The following is a 6,209-nucleotide window of genomic DNA, read 5'->3' on the forward strand; positions in this document are numbered from 1 at the left end:
TGAGGGGATGAAAAGATACTCCAGGCAAGTAGAAAGCAAAATACTTACAACAGACAATATGGACTTTAAGCCAAAAGCAGGAAGAAGAATTAAAGAAGGTCAAACAATGTAAGGTTTATAATTACATTATAATAATGTAATTATAAAGGGTCAATTCGTCAAGAAGATACAACAATATTAAATATATACAAATCCAACATTAGAGCTAAATATATTAAGCAAATACTAACAAATCTGAAGGGAGTAATAAACAACGATCCAACAATAGTATGAGACTTTAATACCCTGCTTTCAACAATGGATAGGGTTTCCCTGGTGGCACACTGGTTAAGAATCCATCTGCCGATGCAGGGAACACAGGTTCGAGCCCTGGTCCACGAAGATCTCACATGCCACGGAGCAACTGTGTCCCTGCACTACAACTACTGAGCCTGTGCACTAGAGCCCGCGAGCCACAACTACTGAAGCCCCCACGCCTAGAGCCCGTGCTCCACAACAAGAGAAGCCACTGAAATGAGAAGCCCACACACCACAACAAAGAGTAGGCCACGCTCGCCACAACTAGAGAAAGCCCGCACGCAGCAATGAAGATCCAATGCAGCCAAAAATAAATAAATAAAATAAAAAAATTAAAAAATCACCAATAAAGCATAAGAAAAAAAAAGGGATAGATCATGCAGACAGAAAATCAAGTTGAACTATACTTTAGACAAAATGGACCTAACAGGACATTCCATCCAACAGCAACAGAATACCCTTCTCCTCAAGAACACAAGGAATATTCTCCAGGACAGGTCATGTGTTAGGTCACAAAACTATTTTTAAGAAATCTTAAAATCTTATCCTTAATCTTAAAAGACTGACATTATACCAAGTATCTTCTCTGATCACAAATATAAAACTAGATATCAATGACAGGAGAGAAACTGGAAAATTCACAACTATGTGGAAATTAAATAATACACACCTGAAAAACCAATGGCTCAAAGATAAAAATCAAAAAGGAAATTTAAAAATATCTTGAAACAAATGTAAATGTAAACACAACATACTAAAACCTATGGGATGCTGCCAAAGCAGTTGTAAGAGGGAAGTTTAAAGGCAAGAAACACCAGATATTTTGAGGGGAGAAAAAGGTCTCAAAAAACAACGTAATTTTACACCTCAGGGGAAGAGAAAAACAAACTAAGCCCAAACTTAGCAGAAAGAAGGAAATAACAAAGAACAGAGAAGAAATAAATGAAGTACAAATTAGAGAAAATTTAAAAAATCAACGAAGCCAAGAGTTGGTTTTTTAAAAGATAAACAAAATTTTAGCTAGACTTACCAAGAAAAACAAAACGAGAGAAGACTCAAATAAAATTATGAATGAAAAGGAAGATACAGATACAAAGGATTATAAATATCCACGCCATTCAAAGCCATCTATAGACTCCATGCAATCCCTATCAAAACTCCAAAGGCATTTTTCGCAGAATTAGTAAAGATCAATTCTAAATTTGTAAAAAAGGTCTCATAAAACCAAAGCAATAATGAGAAAGAAGAAAGCTGGAGGAATCAAACTATCTGATTTTAAACTCTATGACGAAACTATAGTTATCAAAACAGTATGGTACTGATATAAAGAGACACATAGACCAATGTAGCAAAACTGAGAGCCCACTATAGGTTAAACTAATATTTGACAAGGCAGCCAAGAATATTCAAGGGGAAAGAAAAGTCTCTTCAATAAATGGTATTGGGAAAACTGGATATTCATATGCAGAACAGTGAAACTGGACACATATCTTACACCACTCACAAAAATTAACTTCAAATAGATTAAGGATTTAAATTAAACGTAAGACCTCCAAATGTAAAATTTCTGTAAGAAAACACAGGGAACAAGTTCCTTGTCATTGAAATTAACACAGGTTATATCCAAAATATATTAAAAAAAAACCCATACAATTCAATAGCAAAATAACTAACAATGCAATTTAAAAATAAGGGGAGATAGCTAGTGGGAAGCAGTCACATAGCACAGGGAGATCAGCTCAGTGCTTTGTGACCACCTAGAGGGGTGGGATAGGGAGGGTGGGAGGGAGACGCAAGAGGGAGGGGATATATATATGTATATGTATAGCTGATTGACTTTGTTATACAGCAGAAACTAACACACCATTGTGAAGCAATTACACTCTAATAAAGATGTAATAAATAAATAAATAAATAAGAAAAGAAATTCAATTCCAACTGGACTAAAACCAAAAAGGGAAATTACTGATTAAAAACTCATTTATTAAAAATAAATAAATAAATAAGGGGAGGATCTGAATAGACAGTTTCCTAAGAAGACACACAGATGGTCAATAGGCACATGAAAATATGCTCAATATCACTAAGACTCAGGTAAATCCAAATCAAAACCACAATGAGATACCACCTCACACCTGTCAGAATGGCTATCATCAAAATGATGAGAAATGCTGTTGGTGAGGATGTGGAGAAAAGGGAATTCTTGTACATTGTTGGTGGCAATACAACCACTACAGAAAACAGAATGGAGGTTCTTCAAAAAATTAAAAATAGAGCTAACATATGATCCAGCAATTCTACTTCTTGGTATATATTATAAGGAAATGAAACCTCCATCAAATAATATGCACACCCATATTCACTGCAGCATTATTCACAATAACCAAGTCACAGAAAGAACCTAATGACCCACTGACAGATGACTGGATAAACATATACATACACACAGTGCAATATTATTCAGCCACTACAAAAGAATGCTATCTTACCATCTGTGATAACCTAAAGAGAGCTGGAGGCTTTATGCTAAGTGAAATAAGTCAGACAGAAAAGACAAATACTGTATTATTTCACTTATATGTGGAATCTAAAAAAAATTGAATTCACAGAAACAGAGACTGGAGTAGTGGTTACCAGGGACTAAAGGGTGGGGGAAATGTGGAGATGCTGGTCAAAGGGTATGGACTTCCAGTTATAAGAGGAATAAATTCCAGAGCTGTAACGTCCATAAAAAAAACCACCACAACAACAACCCCTCCCCCCCCAAAAAAGACAAATGACTCATAAACCCAACCAATGTAGATAATTAAGAAAATTAATTTCAACCAAGTATTAAAGAACAGGACTTGACCTATGTTAATTACCTTTATATGACACTGAAATAATATATTTGTTGAACAGTGACATTCATCTTTTACCTTGTAAAGAATCAATACCGCAGTCACATCTGACACAGGATTTCTGAATCTGCATATTGGATGCAAAGAGTGGAATGCTGCTACCCTTACCAATAATAATAGTAACCATATGGATTCCTACCATAAACTGAAAGCTGACTATGTATTAGATGCTGCTGCTGTTATCAGAATGATTACCATTCACAAATCAATGAGAAAAGTAGGCACAGAAAATGTGAAGCATGTGCCCAAGTTCAGGAAATGAAGGTAGGATACAAATCAAGAATAATTTCATCCAAAAAGTAAACCAATGATGTTATCATTGATAAAATAACACTTGTTCATTAACTTAATATAGCTCACAAATTATAAGAAATTCATCCCCAAACTCTTAATAGGAATATAGTTCTAACTGTAAAGATGACAACAGGAGGAAGATCTATAAACTAGATTGTCAAATAGAACATTCTGTAATGATGGAAATGTTCTATTATTTGAGTTGTCCAATACAGTCGTCATTAGCCTGGTGGTTCTCAAATGAGGGGTAATGTGTCCACCTAGGAGATATCTACCAGTACTGGAGAACATTTTTGGTTGTCACAATCAAGAGGTGTCACTGGTATCCAGTGGGGAGAACCCAGGGATGTTGCCAAATATCATACAATGGACAGGACATCCTCCATAAAATATCATAGGACAACTGAAAATGTCAATTGCGTTGAGGTAGAGAAAAGCTGAACTAACCATATACGGCTAGTAAGCACTTGAGTATGGCTAATGAGAAAGGAGAAATTAATTTTTAAATTAATGTACTTTTAATTAAGAAAATTTAATTTAATAATGATTATACAGCTTTACTTAGATATATAAAGTAAGTAGCTAGAGATAATGAGCATAATATAAAAATAAGGATCTTGTTTCTCAAGTATTTTAAAAACTGAGTATCTTCAAAGAACAGATTCTGGGATTAACATATACACACTACTAAATATACAACTGATAACCAGCAAAGACCTACTGCATAGCACAGGGAACTATACTCATTATCTTGTAATAACCTATAATGGAAAAGAATAGAAAAGAATATATATGTATATGTATATACATAACAGAATCACTTTGCTGTGTACCTGAAAATAACACAACACTGTAAATCAACCATACTTCAATACAATTTTTTTTTAATTTAGGAAAATAATGAGCATGAATAAAAGCATAAAAGTGAACACCCGTGAAGCTTTAGGACACATGTCCCGGCACCAAACAGGAAATCACAGGGAAACTCTCCCTCTGTCAGTGCAGGCCACTCACTCTTGCAGGGTCTCTACCCCCTTTTCTTTGTCCTGCAGTTCTTGCTTCATCTGGGTCAGCTCTCGTTTTAATCTGGAAAGCTAAAGACAAATTACATTTTTTTTTTCCACATAAAGAAGCTGTGAAAAATGATTTCTACAGTTGTTAGCATTGTCATCTAAGTTTCTGACTAGCTTGCAATTCACGGGGTCACCCAGTCTCTCCATGACCTCCCATTCCTGGCACATCAAACAGCCTTGGCAGAGGGGCCGGCTCGCTTAGACACAAAAGGCCCGGGTCACAAACAGCTTTCTACCCATGTGGAGCCCTGGAACCGGCAACGATTTTCTTTTTCAAGGTATTGATTTACACATTGCAATGAGCAAACTGTCATACGTTTTTCATCCTCTCTTCCGCTTACTACCCACAGATCCCACCTAGGAAACGCTGTTGCTCAAAGCATGGCTTCCCACTACCTGAAAGTCAGTCGCCTGCAGTACTTATTTAAACAGGTGCTAGGACCCACTCCAGGCCTTGTTAAAACTCCACCTCTGGCTCCTTCAGAAGAAACCCCGCGTCTTCCCCAGGTCCCCCTGGGAAGGTCCACCACACTCGCTCCCCCTCTTCCACAGACAGTGACACACGTGTGGGGACGAATCGAGGACACGGTGACTGCATGGGACAGGGAGGGCTTGCAGACCCGGGGCAGCCCCTCTGAGCCCCTCGTGGAGGAGAGAGACCCCTCCACCCACCTCTGGAGAAGCCTGCCGGCCCTGGAGCCTGATGACAAAGTGCCTTCCGAGCAAGGGGACATAGGGCACAGCCCAGGAAGTGATTTTAAACCTAATGGTTCCCATGTCTTTTGTTCAGCATCTTCGGGGCACCTGGCAAGCCTGCTCACACAGCATCCAGTGAAAATCGCAGGAAGGCTGACGTCTGGGATCTCGTAACAGGTGCAGCACCTGGTCACAGGATGGGGCGAGCTCATGTTTCCAAGACGCCGAGAAAAATCCCCACGCAGATGTCTGATCGCTCCAGAAAGCAGGCATACTGACAGCCCTTCTGAACCGCGCTGGCTGGGGTTGGGAGCCATCTCCGGCAGCCGGGCAGGCAGGGGACACTTAATTGTGGGCCGTTCGCTGGCAGGGAGCCCTGCCTCTTCCAGGGGCAGCCAGCATGGTAATGAGACAGTTTCTATGGAAATGGGGATGGGGCTCACACTTTGAACTGATGCCCCAGGTGTTTTTTGTTGGTGCACTAGAATGTGAGAACCACAGCATTAAAAGAGACACTCTGGTTTAGGCACTGAGACACTAGGATGGGAGGCTTGGTCTCCAAGATGTCTCCTGTCCCCCCTCCCAGACACCAAAGACAAGAGGATGAAGGGATGGAACATGGTGGCACACAAAGAACCCGGCACCACTGGCAAGGAGCACCGGCACCTTCTGGTCAAACACCATCGCAGGCAAGATTTCTCTGGGAATACAGAGACCAGGGAAGAACAGCAGATGCTAAAGCTGCCAAGGGACAGAGCTGGCATCCCACTAATACAGGGAAGCAGCCCTGTGAGGTTGGGCCCTGACATCCCCAAATCTTTCCAAATGTCGGATGAATCTAGCCCTATGAAATACACAGAGGGATACAAGCAATTTTTTGTTAGATGGGCTGAGGCTTTAAAATGAAACTTTTCTCTTCCTATCAAAGGAATTAAGTAAATCATAATAA

Source organism: Eschrichtius robustus, chromosome Y, assembly GCF_028021215.1.
Source record: "Eschrichtius robustus isolate mEscRob2 chromosome Y, mEscRob2.pri, whole genome shotgun sequence".
Classification (NCBI taxonomy): Eukaryota; Metazoa; Chordata; class Mammalia; order Artiodactyla; family Eschrichtiidae; genus Eschrichtius; species Eschrichtius robustus.